This window comes from Podarcis vaucheri, assembly GCF_965113315.1.
Source record: "Podarcis vaucheri genome assembly, chromosome: 2".
Classification (NCBI taxonomy): Eukaryota; Metazoa; Chordata; class Lepidosauria; order Squamata; family Lacertidae; genus Podarcis; species Podarcis vaucheri.
In genome coordinates, this window is record NC_138760.1 from 82104203 (window position 1) to 82119770 (window position 15568).

General features: G+C 40.4%; 1 protein-coding gene and 1 long non-coding RNA gene across 14 annotated transcripts in view; one reads left to right on the plus strand and one right to left on the minus strand.

Annotated features, from left to right (window-relative positions):
- Positions 1-15568, minus strand: part of LOC309526090 — a 399393-nt gene that overhangs the window by 277280 nt on the left and 106545 nt on the right. The gene's annotated exons all lie outside the window — the stretch shown is intronic.
- ATP2B2 (ATPase plasma membrane Ca2+ transporting 2) overlaps positions 1-15568 on the plus strand; it is a 358314-nt gene that overhangs the window by 135428 nt on the left and 207318 nt on the right. For all 13 annotated transcript variants that reach the window (XM_082211882.1, XM_082211878.1, XM_082211885.1 and 10 more), the window contains exon 3: positions 5522-5613. The gene's annotated coding sequence lies outside the window, so the exon portion shown is untranslated. The remainder of the gene's footprint in view (positions 1-5521; positions 5614-15568) is intronic.

A 15568-nucleotide genomic window follows, 5' to 3' on the forward strand; every position in this document is an offset into this window, starting at 1 on the left:
CATTTAGTGAGTTGGTCAACTGTATCATTCTGCAAAGCAATGAGAAGAATTTTAACCACTCTCCTGCTTCCCCAGATGGCTAAACAGTAACAGGAGCATAAAGATTACTAGAATACAAAGTAGTTGCATGTATAACTCTGCTTAGGTTACCACTTGGTACATGGACAGCTGTAGTAGTCTCAGCATTCCTATGCTGAAATGGTAGTATGTGGGTAGTGGTCAACCATTTAAAGAGGGTTGGGGAACTTGTGACCCTCTAGATGTTTCAGGATTAAAACTCCCATCCTCCCAGACCATTGGCCATTCTGACAGGGGTTGATTGGCAGCTACAGTCCAATGACACCATTGGCTTCCTATCCTTGCCCTAAAGCAATTAATCTACACAATATTTCTGACATGGGGTTGAAGCTTAACACAGGCAATACATCACAAATTCTCTGAATACATACATAATCATATCCCTCTGAGCAATTTGCAATAGCAAGGGCAGAGCTCTCTGGGGGAAAGAACAGCATTTTTCCAAATACAAAATTCTATACATTGAATATTTTGAATTGCAGCTCAGTTCTGCTCCTTTAAAGGAAAAAAAATATTCGCCATACAGGTTATAGTAGTGCCCCCATGTTGCGGATGCAGGTTAAGTGTGCACTGTACAGAAATAATTTACATGCATTGAGGATTCATGGCCACCAGGAACATAGTTTCTGCACAGTGCATACTTTCCCCCACAATGTGGGAGCACTATTAAACCCTGCGGGAGGATTGTTTAGAAAGTTTCCACTTCACCATTTTTGTCCTTTATGCAAGGGACGCCACCACTTTCTAATAATAATACCTTTGTTGTTGATGTACAACCTGTGTACAAGAAAATTAACCAAGCCTCCCTCCCCCCCCCACTCAGTCTCATTGCACTTTGTGTGCTTGTCGCCAGTGGTGGAGTTTCGTGCTCTGGCACTAGGGGGCAGAGAGCAGGCAGGGACAGGGTTGGTGTGTGTCCTGGGGGCGTGGCACGCTGCCTGTAGGGGCGGTGCACTCCCCCCACACTCCTCTTCTTCCGCCAGTGCTTGTTGCACAACACACACCAACTATATTATTTCTGCTGTAGTGGTTACAGTGGAATAATCACTAGCACAACAGAATCACAATACCACTCTGCACTTTAATTTGGTATACCCACTGCAGCAGCATATTTATGTACAGTATTCCATTAGTTCAAATATCCTTATCCAGCAGTTGTAAGGTTGCAAGTTGAAAATACAATCATACACAAATGTTGCAGGTCTTTGAAACATAGATAAGGAGTGCCTCTCTCTCTCTCAGTTGTTCCACCGTCACAAGCATTTCAGTTTGCACAGTGGAATGATCATAGAATTGTAGCGTTGGGAGTGACCCCCAAGCAGTGGCGTAGCGTGGGGTGTGCAGGGGGGGCCGGCCACACCGGGTGCAACATCTGGGGGTTAGGATTAGGGGGCGCAAATCCACGGGTTAGGGGGCGCAAATCCATGGGTTAGGGGGCGCAAATTACTTGCCTTGCCCCCGGGTGCTGACAACCCACGCTACGCCACTGCCCCCAAGGGTTATCTAGTCCAACCCCCTGCAATGCAGGAATCTCAGCTAAGGCATCCATGACCAGCCAACCTCTGCTTAAAACCCTCCAAGGAAGGAGAGCCCACAATCTCCTGAGGGAGTCTGTCCTACTGTCAAACAGCTCTTACTGTCAGAAAGTTCTTTCTGATGTTTAGTCGGAATCTCCTTTCTTGTAACTTGAAGCCATTGGTGATCTCCTCTCACTTCTTCCCACACATTATTTTTGGGGTTCCCCAGAGCCCACAGAGCCAATTTGGGGGGACTTGGGGTGCACAGGGGGAGGAGAGGGGGAAAGCCCTGTTGCATTAGCTCAGCTGCATCCAGCGCATAGTGCTTTAAACACTATATACAATTATATTGGTAATTCTTACAGCCCTGTAAAGTAGGTCAGTGTTATCATTCTTAGATTATGATGTGGGGTTAGATGAGTTTGAAAAAAAAAGAACATCTACTGTAAGCATTGGGGCAGTGATGGCTGCATGCATTTTAAACTAATGCAAAGGCAAAGGATGTTGTAATAATTTAAAATTCAAATGTCACTCTGAATGCCATTACTTGAATGTGCTTCTAATCTTTATTTAATCTTTATTTTTACAATCTTGCCACCTTGTGGTGTGCTTTGGCAATGAAAGTTTGATTTAAATTCCTTTTTAAACTTGATGCATTTTATAATGCAGTATGCAAATGACAGGAATAGTCCGTGGAACATACTGAGCAATCTGATTATGAACAGTGTGATTTAGTTTTCTCTGTTCTGCCTTTGGCATATTGCATTTTTGGAGAAGTAAATAATTCTGTTAAATAAAATTTTCCAAAACAAAACACTGTTGCGTGACCCTGATCTTTAAGCAGCGTGACTTTCCAGGAGTTCCACCTAGGGTCTGTATTTTCTTTTGGGAATGAGGCACAGCAGAGACCGTGGTGCCTTTATGATATATGGTTTATTTACACATATATACAACCTGAGGCTACAATGGAGGGGTTCACAGCATCAACACCCCAAGAGGGTCTTGCTTCTCCATTGGCCGCAGTCTTGGATTCAACCAGAAATCAACCAATTCCCTGACCCTCTATCCAGCTTTTGCCTTTAACAGCCAGCAGCCTGCCCCCCCCAGGTCACATCATGGCCAACCCCAAAACTCTAAATCGAACTCTGACTTTGTCTTTTATCTCCAAGTTGGAGGAGGAGCCCCACCCATTTTCTGTCTGGCACAGAGTCTCCTCTCCTTGGCATTCTTAACAGCTCATTACCTTTTCATTGTTGACTCATCTTCCATGCAATTACCTCATGAGGAAGCTGGCCTGGCTTATATTTTAACAATTGCTGTATCCAGGGGTTCAGGAAGCTTGATTAAATTCTAACACATACTGGGTTCAGGAATTTAGAAGCGTACCAACAAACTCATAACAACACTGGAACACTAAAACCTAGTAATAAAATGAATCCTTCCTCCTTGTTGATGGGACCATGTTTATCTGAGGCCACTTTAAATCTATACTTTCTAGTGAATGTTTACTCCCTCCACCATATGCTCAAAAGAGCCAGCAACTGATCTATGGAAAATTGCAGTCTGGATGAACACACAACAGGGGCTTTGTTTCTATCTTGGGCTTTGTTCGCAACATGAATAGCACAGCACCCTAGTATATGATGATGTCATTGCCATGCTCCAGGGCTTCTTATTTCAAACGTGAAATGAAATTCTTAGACTCACTGAGAATGAAGATTAGATCAATCAGGCTAGACTAAGTAAACCTAGAAAATAAAAATGCTAACTAAATGAAAATAAATGAAAACCTTAATGCAAGCAATGGCAACCTAAGCACAGAAGTAGCATTGTCCTCACCTTTCCCCCCACTTCCATTTCTGATGTAAAGTAGACTCCTCAGAGAGATTGTTGGACACTTTGATTAGAATGTGTCTGAATTAAAGTGTACAGCATCACACGGAAGAGCTTTGGGTGGGAGGAAAGAGGTGGTCTACCTCTTTTGTTGTTATCTTTGCTGTTGTATCATGAAATATGATATAAATTCCATTTTCTCTTGAGCATGGTGGAATCTGCTAATTGATGGAGAAAATAGACACTTATTAATGGGAAATTAGCAGCAGCCACGTGACCCGGAAGTGTCTCCGGACAGCGCTGGCCCTTGGCCTCTTAAGTGAGATGGGCGCACAACCCTAGAGTCGGACACGACTGGCCCGTATGGGCAGGGGTACCTTTACTTTTACCTAGCAGCAGCCAAAAAATATTCACCCCAAAGCATCTGGAAGTTACACCCATCTGCAAGGGATGGAGGGGCCTGATTGAACTTTGGATTTTGCTGTGCTCAGACCTGTTAGATTAAGTGAGGATACACCATTGGAACTACCACTGTTTGTACTTAAAATTTATTGCCAGCTATATGCTGGGTGCTGCTGCATAGAACATGGCACTGGCCCAGAGAGTATAACCCAGTACTGTTTTGTGCATGTGCTTCTGTTCCCCAGCAGTAGTTGCCCAATCAGTAAAACATATTTATTTTGACCTGGATTATTATTATTTCTTAATTGCTGCTCATTTTCTTAATCACTACTCAAGTTTTAACTGGTGCTGTTGAAACTTAAGGGGGCATTAACTGGATGCTGATGATTTCTCCTGAAATTTTATACACGGCTTTGAAGGGGCAGTTACCCCTTTAAAAATGGCACACAAATCAGGAAATAAAACAACATTGCACATCATTTTAAGTCACAGTTTCAATTAAATAATGCTTTAAAGCGAATGAGCAATGTGTTGGGGTCAGGCTGCTCAAAAGTCCCTGGGGTGTTCCTGACCCACTCCTTCAGTGTGTCAGAGAAGTCGGCAGTGGCTCTCTTCCTGTTACATGCTCCCCTTTGTTCTTGGCTTGCCATTATGGTTTGTTTAGGAGAGAAACAGTGACAGCCAGTGAGGCGGCATGGGGTAGGGCACTGTTGCACCACACACTGCATTGGGAAGCTATGAGCCCCCCACCAGCTGCTAGTGGGGGGAAAACAAAGCATGAGTACTGACTTGCTGCAATGGCATGCCAGCCTCTAGTTTGTTTCTTCTGCTGCAGGGGAAAGGAGGGAGCAGGGGCGAAGCAACTAATAAACATTTTAGCAGTGGTACTTGCAGGCCACACATTATTGAAGCGTTGTGTGCAAACTGGGCCTATAAATCTTCACCTGTAAGATCATTCTATAATTCTATCAGATTTCTGAAAGAGAACCAGCAGGCTGAATATCCTATTGCTTGGGACAGGATAAGTGTGAAATGCCCTATACTAACTTTGCAAGCAGGTTTGATGCTTCAGATATGAGATTGAAATGGACCTGAAACTAGAGCCAGTGAAATGGTGGCATCAAGTCAGATGTTCTGCATCACTACCAGCAAAGAGGAGGAGGAGACTCAGCACTGTTATTTGATGGAAGACCCACATCTCCTATAACATCCAAAATGTTTTAGCCTCTTTTCATGCTGTTTATGTCATGTTTTAGCCTCTTTTCATGCTGTTTATGTCATTAATGCAAAACAATGTGGGAGTGAAATCAAATGCACATTCTAGATGATGGCATTACCACCTGGTGAGATTAAGCAAAAACTGATTTTTACATGTGAAATTCATTTATTTATTTTTAATAAGAGGGAAGGCTTAAATGGCTTAGGCAGCATACCTGCTATAAAAGCTCAGTGAGATTATACAATGTTCAATGGGCAAGACTGAACATTTTCCTGTATGTAAGGTATAACTGAGACATTAGGAGAACCCTTCATGAACTTATATCTATAACCATACATATATTGTCAGAATCTTATAAATTCCAATCTGATATCGCAGTATTGTAGTCTGCTGCTATTCTCCTACTTCACTTGTGTCCTTTATAGCTTGTTATCTTGAATCTTTCTGTTCTGTTTTTTTCCTCTCCCCCCAGTTGCGACATCAAGATTGATTAACCCTAGAAGAAGCTGGTGATGTGACTCCAGTTCCAGTTTATCGACTCATTTCTAAGGATAAATCAGCACTGTGAGTTTTGTAAGATGTTCTCAAAGCATTCTAAATAATCTTTAGCTTATCTATTAAGCTTAAATAATCAAGTTTCATTGCTAGTGAAAAGAAACCAGTCAGGCAAATGAAAATGGTTGGTTCACTATAATCCTGAAAATATTTGGGAGGAAGGGAACACAGCAGTGTGGCAATTGTTCCATAAACTTAGAATTGTAGAGTTGGAAGAGACCTTGAGGGCCATCTAGTCCAACCCCCTGCCAAGCAGGAATCTCAGCTAAAGCATCCATGACAGATGGCCATCCAACCTCTGCTTAAAAACCTCCAAGGAAGGAGAGCTCCCAACCTCCCCAGGGAGACCGATTCACGAGAATTTCAGCTTCCCAAATGGAGTGGCCCACTTTATCTCACCCTGTGTGCTCTTGTGGAGATTCTTCGAACCCCACCCCAAACCAATAAGGAGGCATATGGGGATAGGAGTGGGGAAAGCCCCTTTGTGCTAGTGGATGTCCTTGCATGTGTTTACATTAGTGGGACCTTTTGACTGAATCCGGCTAAGAATCTCCCTCTTTCTGAGAATGCCGTTCTGTTCTATATTATGAAAAGACTGACACTGTAGGGCTATATGGATGTTCAGTTAGAAACTAATAGTGCCGTCCTATACATGTCTACTCAGAGGTAAGTCACTTGCCTTTCCTTGGCTTATTCCTAGAAAAGTAGGTATAGGGTTTTTTGCAGCTTAACAGCACATATTAATTCATAAGAAAGTCACATTTAATTCAGTGAGGCTTACTCCCAGATCATGGGATTGCAGCAAGAAAGCTTCAGTGAACTCAGTGGCACTTTTCAATCTACATGCGCAGGACCATGTTATAAAAGAAGCACATTTTAACACTTGATACTAGAACTGCATTGATAGTGAATTATTCAAGGGAATATAAAATTAGTAGTTGATCTGTCTGCAGTATCCTTCATGGCAGGAATCATTTTCTGGTATTCTGATTGCACCCCCTCCCCGAACAGAATTTAGATTATTTGCATTAAACAATCAAGCTCATTTTCAAAGTATTTTGTATGTGCATTTGAGTCTTACTCATTCATATAAGAAGCATAGATTAATTAAATGTTATTTTACATGGAAATGTGTATTGTGTTCTGGTGATGCACTGTTACTTTCCACAACGTGAGCTAAATGACCACATTACCTGCAATTCTCAAATCAACTCACAATGATTTAAATCATATTTCATTAGAGTAAGTGTATTACTTGAATTGCATGCCCTTAGCTATTAAAGTAAAAATATAGTCTTATTGACTGAAATGACAGAGGATCCTCAAGAATTCAGGTTTTCAAAAAGTGGGATAAGTAGGAGTGTTACTTACTGGGTATTACACTGACAGTGAACTCCCATGGATGGCACACAAGAATGGTAATTATTTCTCCATAGTCCTTATTGCAGAGGCACTTAAGGTTTAATATTTACTTGCATAGAGGACAGTATGATGCATTTTTATATCTCCCATAAGTTCCTTTTAAATTCTAAAGCTAGCCGCAGTTCCCAAATTTTATGTGTCTAGATAATGGCCTATATCTTATCAATTTAAAACAGAAGGCATTTTCATATGGTCTGTGCCAACCATTTTATTATAATTATTAATTCAGTGCATCATAAGTATGGCCACTTACTCAATCATTCCTATTGCACTGCATTAATCAATTAATATTACACTAATTTGTATTTTGGTGTGTGGTGTAAATTGAAGAGAGACAAAAATGTGATCTTTCAAATATCCTTAGCCATGCTTTAATGTGTTCTTGAAAGTGAGTTCTTTCTAATACTTAAGTAATCAGACTTTTAAATGCCTGTCTTTGGAAGATTAAAACACACTGAAATCCTGATCCTATAGATCTTTGCAATAGTCACATACAGAGTTCATCCACACTTCTGGTTGAGCTCTGTACCATAAACTCTTGGTACAGGTCAGAGAGGTTTCTCTTTCGTCCCACCACTTTCCCTGGGAAAACCCGCTGTTTAGGATGCTGGCTACGTTGACCGAAAACCCACGCACAAAAATTATTGCACTGTGAAATGATGTGTTTATTTTGCTTCTCTAGACTTGCCTAATCTCTGCAATGCAAAATAAAATTAGATTTGCCAGATGTCTGTGCTTCACTCATATAGGACATTGTATTATTTTTCAAATAGTAAAAAGCTAATGGGGCCAGCAACTGTTGCCAGAGTTTGCACCTTGCAGTAGGGCAGCCTATAATGCCAAGGGAAGGCTATGCCATGTCATCTCATTTCAATATTGGTAGAAGTCATCAAACTTCACATTCCTTAGCTATTAAAATATATGGATTACCACAATACAGCAGCACTTCCAGATTCCAGATTGTGTCCATGCCTGCATTTGTATAGCCTGTTTTTCTTCCATCCCACATTGTTCATCTGATCTTTTTGACATGATTGCCATTTTCACACCACAGCTAGGTGTCACTTACTTTCTTTTTGAGCCTCATTGCTGTGGAACTGTTCACCTTGCTATTACTCTGAAAGCCTCAGGGAAACAGCAGCTTTCTTGTAGGAGATGTGTGATTCACAACAGAAAAGGCTTTTCCCTGTCAATCCATCTTGAGCTAGTACTGAAATGAAAACAAAATCAATGACACGCACCTTGGTATATCCGACTAACTACAACTCCCCACCCGTCACTGTCTATTAAAACCACATTGGCTATGGATATAATTGCATCTATTGCAGAATGGAGTAATTGTTGGCTAGCTGCGATCATGTAATGTGACTTTGTGCAGGGCATTTACTTAAGGTCTTAGGTTCCGAATATTGCAACTCATTTTAACTTGTTATTTTTTTCTAATTGCGGTAGTGTGGTTGAGCATGCCTCTGTGACCCGCCTGAAATTCAGTTGTGTTTGCATCTGAGAGATTGCCCCGCTTTTTACAAAGTACCATATGTCTCAGCTCTGTGGAGCTACATGGCAGGAGACAAGATGCATTCCTGCTCCATAATTGCATAAGCCAGATGAGAGCTTCTGTCCTCAGTTGGGCTCCCAAGCATGTTGGAGCAATCCTCATTTACTTTCTGCAGTAGTCCCACAGAACAACCCTTCCGCCCTAAGGCATCAACACTTTCACCACATGCATAAACCAGAGGAACAAGGCAAGCAGATGGAACCCCTACATAGCTGTTCCACCCCCCCTCCCAGTTCATCCTCAGCCATCCTGCTGCTTCCTGCGGGCTACTGGACAACAGCACATCTTGTATAGTGGTGGAGTTAATGGGCTCATCTCTGCTGTTTCTGTCCACATGCCTTTCATCTCTCAGCCCTCCTTCCCTTGCTTCTTCCTGCCTCCCTTTGCCTTAATATCCCAGCCAAATAGAACGAATGCACTGCTCACCTTAGTATTTGCCTTCACATTTTGTGTTACAGAGGACAAATCACATCTAATAAGGTAGCAAGCTGGTAGAAGGCAGAGGCATCTCTCCCTATTCCTTCCAGAGATGCTGCCCAAGGTGCTGCAGAAAGGACAGAAATGGGGGTGGGGAGATTGTGCACACAAGTCAAAGCTTGTGAGCCAAGCCAAGGAAGTAGCTGCCTTAGTATTAAATGTGCACCTGCATGTTGGCAACTAATTTGTTTTTAGTCTTATTATTACACTATGGAATTTCCTGAACCATAAAGAAGGAAGCGGTTCAGAACTACTTCCTTCTTTCTGCATTAATATATCAATATAATCATAGTGTTATTCAGAGCCTCCTTTCAACTGTACTGTACACATGTTTGCCTTTAGCTCACCACGAGCCAAAGTCTGCAGTCCTTTATTTCATAAGATCTTATTAAAGCTTTTTCATAATACAATAAGATCAAAGAAACGAGTCTAAGCAGAAACAAAATGGAACAACAACAAAAAAAGAAAATATAGAGTCCTTTCTCAAATGTAGCTCTTAACCCTTGTCACACACAGAAAGAGGTGGATCCTCCCAGCTCTCACCTGGGAGCTTTCTTTTCTTCTCCCAGTCTCTTGCCCTGGGAGATCTTTGCTTCCCTGCTTTTCATTTAAGGTCCTTCTGCCAACCATCCACTACCTTCATGTGTGTGTAATCCATGGACCCTGGTAACAGACCAGAGGATACCAAATAAAAATTAAAGAAAATAGAAAGAAAAGAAAGAAGGAAAATAAACAGGACTTCCAATTTTCTGTCAGTTACATAAAGGAAATCAATAAAAACATTCACTCTTGGATATTCTAATTTCTGTCAGGCAATATTTCCCCAGTTTTCAGACCAAAAATGTCTCAAATTCATTCCTTTTCCATTTCACACAAAAAGTCCAAAAGGGATTCTCTAATTATTACCATTAATAAATGTCAGCAATGTTTTTTGTCTAATCAAACATATCAACTTTGCCTCCAATAACTTCAACAAACCATTCTTCCAATATTAAATAATAATAAATCTTTCTATCTTTGCCCATGTAAGCCAGTACAGAAATACATATAGGCATTCAAGAGTTATTATTACTGACCCCCATGTATCCCAATCAGTCAAAAAGTAATGGTAGCTGTGTTGACCCGTAAGAATTCCAAAGTCCATATTAGAGACTGCAGTGTTAAGCGGTATGTAAATTCTGAAATAAATAAAACAAGCAAAGCATAATTGGGAAAACCTTTAAGTGGAGAAAGCCAAATTATTTCCCTGCCTTGGACCCTATTGTCTCATTGAAAAGGAAGCAAAATTAATTTCTGGCTGGGGATAGCAAGACAGTTTGAGCCACCTATGGCTCCAGGTTTGCCAAGGAAGAGCAATATGAGATGCAACATGCCTTACAAAAAAGGGAAGCTATTCTTATTATACAAGCACCTGGCGATAAAACAGTGTAATTAAGTTTTCATTATCAAAGAAAGTGAAATACTAGTACTGAAATTTCATTGCTAGCCAATATTCTCATGATGCCCTTATTCAAGGAGAAAACAAGGAAGTACTTTAAAGGAAATGTTAATACTGTGTTGAAAAGATTCCACACCTGAGAAGCAAATATAAATACAGTGCAGGAGGTGGTTTCTGAATAGAGTACGTGGTTTTTCAGTGTGAATTGTCATTGTGTAAAAAGGATGTGTCAGATCTTGATTTGGGTTACCCTGTCAAATATGAAATGACTTTTCTCTTTGCCCTTGACTGTGTTGTTAAAAGGCAAACACAATCAAAGGTAGAGCACACATAGTGGCATAGGGTGAAAGAATCCATTGAAATGGCATTGTGCTTCTGTGTATGATGCAAAGAATATATGTATTTCCCCTCCTTTTCTTCAAATATTTTTCCCCTCATTGGATCAAAATATTTTCAACTAGATACCAGATACACATTTACATACTATTTAAATTTCATTACAAATTTCTTATTTAAAAGTATGGAATGGATTTTGGTATGTGAAAACTGAAATGGACCAGAAATGCACTGATCCATCCTTATTTTGCAGTGCATTTTAGTGCTGTCCTGCCCGCCATTCCCCCTTCTCGATAAACAACAGTGAGCTGCCTGCCAGAAAACTAACTGGCTTTGCCTCACCTTGTAGTGGCTTTGCCTCACCTTGAGAGAGACTTATTATTCTTATTCTAAAACTAATGGAGCAAACAACAACAACAACAACAAAAACCCTCAAATCAATCAAGAATGACACTGGAGACATTTTGATCCAGTGGGAGACACCCGCTAAGGGAAGAGGAAAAGAGATTTTTTGTGGATTCCCCTCTCTGCAACCCCCAGCACCCCAATAATCTGTTTTGAGGGACCCCAACTATGCAGAACAGATTTCTGGATAGGTGTAGGGGAAAGAGGACATCAGCAAAAGTCACTTCCCCACTTCCTCTTTTGGGGATGCATCTACTGGAGCAAGAGTGTGTGGTAGACTGATTGGACCTCACCCTATATATGCCTAGTTCTGTAGATGTAATTGTAAGATTAGGACTCTAGGGCCCCAAAATTGTGTGCTTTCTACACACTCTGTGGTCCTGGAAACATGTATGGTTCAGGAAGACAAATATGATGTACTCGGAACAAAAGTTGCTCTTTTGACTTTTCTAAGGGTTATGATAGCTATTTGGGCATATTAACCGTTTCTAAATATTGGCTGTGCTATACGCAATGTTTAATTGCTCTCCTTCTGCCACACTGGATGGCTGTTTTGTGGGTACTCTGTATAACCAACGGTTCTCCCTGTGTGGGAATAGAGCAATAAAAACATAAATGCATTTTCTCTTTCTTTCTTTCTTTCTTTCTTTCTTTCTTTCTTTCTGTTATTTTCTTTTGAAGACATGCTTTACTGCCAATTCCCATAGTCCTAATATCACCTGATGCTCAGCATCTACTCCTCAGTATAGGATGTATAGCTGATTTTCAGTACAGTAATGTTGGAAGAATTCAGCCACACTTAGTATAGAGAAGGCGGGCTCTTTATTTTCTGCAGTTGGGGAAAGAATAGTGTGCTAATTATGCGAGACAGACGCTGAAGTATGAATGAATAATTCTGAAGATGAAATTTGGTGTTTTTAATCCCATTAGCTATTAAGAAATATTTCCAGCTGGAAAAGATCAGATCTTGATAGGTTTAATATGAATGTTTTTATATTGATTTAACACTTACCAGTATTGTGTTTACTGCTGTGCAGTTGTTTACATGTTTCTGAAGCAACTGCTGCACACATTTTTCTGTGTTATGTAGTTGCTCTTTTAATTTTTGCACATTTATTTTTTGTTTGTATACTCGCATTATATACTGCTGCTTATTTAACCGTGTTTCTATAGCTCTTGGATCTGTATAAAGGAAAATAAGCTGAGGAAACTGTGTTAAGATGTCATCACATATTGCTAGTTTGGAATGAGAATTAGAATTTGATCTCATTGATCACCTATGCTCCTTTAACTTCACTTACAATGCTGGCACTTACCCCAAATTCAGATTAGTTAATTGGGATTTCTATACCTATACGAGAGTCAAGATGCATTTGCCACCATCTAGAGCAGGCTTCCTCAGCCTTGGCCCTCAAGATGTTTTGAGACTACAATTCCCCTGACCACTGGTCCTGCTAGCTAGGGATCATGAGAATTGTAGGCCAAAAACATCTGGAGGGCTGAGGTTGAGGAAGCGTGATCTAGAGACTTAACCTGTGTAGACAACATCAAGGAGAGCTCCAGTTCTCTGCTTCTGTGCATGTGAAACCTCCAGGATCTGACAAATAGTCAAAACGCTGCTTTGGTTGAACTTGGTTGGCCTGTCTACCTAGCAGTTGCTTGACTTGCTGGGCCTTGCAAGGAAACATTCTGAATGGCCCCCAATAATTAAGGCTGCGCCTCTCAGGGGTCCCTGGGGCTTTGGATTCAACATCTCCCAAGCCACTGATTTCTTACTTGTACCTGCCCCTCTTCACAGCTTTTACACAGGCTATTGCTATGAGGAAGACTGCTGAGGTTGCTTTCCATGCTTCTGGATGCAGAAGGTGCCTTCACAGCAGTGGAAGATTATCCTCCACATTATCCTAATACTCTCCAGCAGCACAGACCGGGGGTTAGGTTGGTCTCCATTAAAACCTGAAAGGGCAGGAGTTCCAAAGTCATTTCCCGACGACCTGTTTATTGAAAGTGCATCCTTCTTGGTTTGCAGAAGGTTTGTGAGGAAGTCATACAGTGTCCATGGTTGATGGAGCATTTGTTCTGATTTGTGAGGTTATACAACATCATTCCCAGACATGGTTATCTCACACATTTCCATCCATTTCCCTGTCACTTTCCTTACTTCAAAAAGTTCAGGAGCTTTCTGGAAGCAGGTTTGTTACAGAAGAGCACCAAATCCACTTTAATTGCACAACCTGAATTTGCTGGTATGCAGCTGAATCCTGACTGCAAAATTGCAGCAATCTGAAAGCAGCCTAACTACTATTAATCATTCTATACCTGCTTTTCTGAAATGGTAAAAGTGAGGAGTGGGGAGATACAAAATGTAAAAAATGGAATAATTTTTCTTTTGGTATGCTTTTCAGTATGCTGCAGGAAGGTTAAAAAAGACTGCTGTAAAAAAGAAGGTAGAGACAGAGAAAGTGAGATATTATGATTTCACTCTTCTCACTGGAAGAATACCTATTCTTTCCTATTTTCTGTGTTTAGATTGGTGCCTAGCAAAATGGATGTTTTACTAGGTTCCTGTCAGATTGCCTCTTTAGTACCTCATCAGGGATAGTGTTCCTGATGCCCAGCAGCTTCAGTAATTGCAGTTGCTGTACAGTGACTGCAGTGTAGCAGCAGTGGTCCTTTCCATTGTTGAATTGTGATGCCCTTTAAAGGGTATCTGTAGGGTTAATAAGATACTAATACTAACACGGAAAAAAGGCCAACACCTCGCCTCTGTTTCTTAGGGTATTGTCTTGATGAATTGATTGGGGAAGGTTTGCTCATCTTTCAAGACCTTGATTTAAAATTTCAAGTTCAAATTTAATATTTGTTATTTGCAAAAACATAGTCCATATTTGTTTTCTGTTTATGAAAACATATCACTCAGGATGGCTTGCAATATTTAACATTACTGCATTATGCAGTTGTTCCAAAACTGATCGAGTTGAGGCTAATGTCGAAGACATACATAGAAAGGATAGGGAACCATTTTAAATGATATGACCCAAAGTAACAAATAAAGTAAAAAACAGAACCCAACCTGCTGGTGAATTCTAGCTGTGCAGAAACTTGGTGGCCCCCACCATTGATTCTGTCAGTGTCTCCAGCTTAAAAAGAATGACCATAGCTGTTTTGGAATCTGGATCTGACAGAAACAGTAAGGATATTGAAAGTGAAATAATGACCTTTAACGTTGACAATTATACTACTGGCACCATTTGTTAGATCATCTGTTTATTGACTAAGCAACTGAAAACTAAATACCGGTACACTATTTAAAAATCTCTCTGTTCAAGAACACTGTGAGTGACACCAGCTTTGTGTTTTCTGTGCTTCAGTTGCCAGTATAATAACAGTCACAAGGAAGTAATGACTACTGTGTTTGTTTATATTTTCTATATGACCCATAAGATTTCCGTAGCAACTTACATTGTTGCTTTACTCACCAAACCTCATCCATTCTACTAAGAGATACTAACTTGGCTTCACGAGGTGATGTATTTCCTCAGGTACTGGAGTGCAGCAGGTACCTCCAATTCAAGGATAATATGGTAATATACATTAAAGAGAGGGGACTTAATGAATGTTTTGTTCCTGGGTTCACACAACTTGGGAAGACATCCAACAAAGAAATCTATAAATGCAAATGTTAAAAAAATAAAATTCACAACACAGCATGGAAAATGACAAAACAGGAGTGTGCTGCATCTTCTCAAGAATAACAAAACAGACAATAGTCAATAACACCCAGAAACTACTTTCATATACAGCCAACACAGGATGGAAATTATTTTAGCTTACACACTGTTTTAGCATTCATAAAAGAGCAGAATCTGGGGGGTGGGATATAATAAAAAACCTGCTTAGAGTGTTTTGGCCATTGGAGCTACATTTAAGTATACAATACTATTATTTATTTAGTATTGTAGTACTATAATATTTATCATATATTTAGTTAGCAAACAAAATACTTTTGTTTGTTTGTTTAAATGTGCTTTTAGTCTACCCTTCCTTGATAACAAGCCCAAGGCAGGGTACAATAGAGTAGAGTAAAACATAAAACAATCCAACAATATGTGTCAGGGTAGATGAAATACAAAACCAGAACAGGGATAATACAGCAATAAAGCAGCCAACCATATGAGAAAACAGATGTATTTGCAACTGACAAGAAAAACTCAATACAGTATCTGAGGGGAGGGCATTCCACAGTCATGGTGCTACAGCAGAGAAGGCCCTTTTATAGGTCACCGCAATGGCATGACTACCACTGCATGTCTCAACTCTGCGCTGTT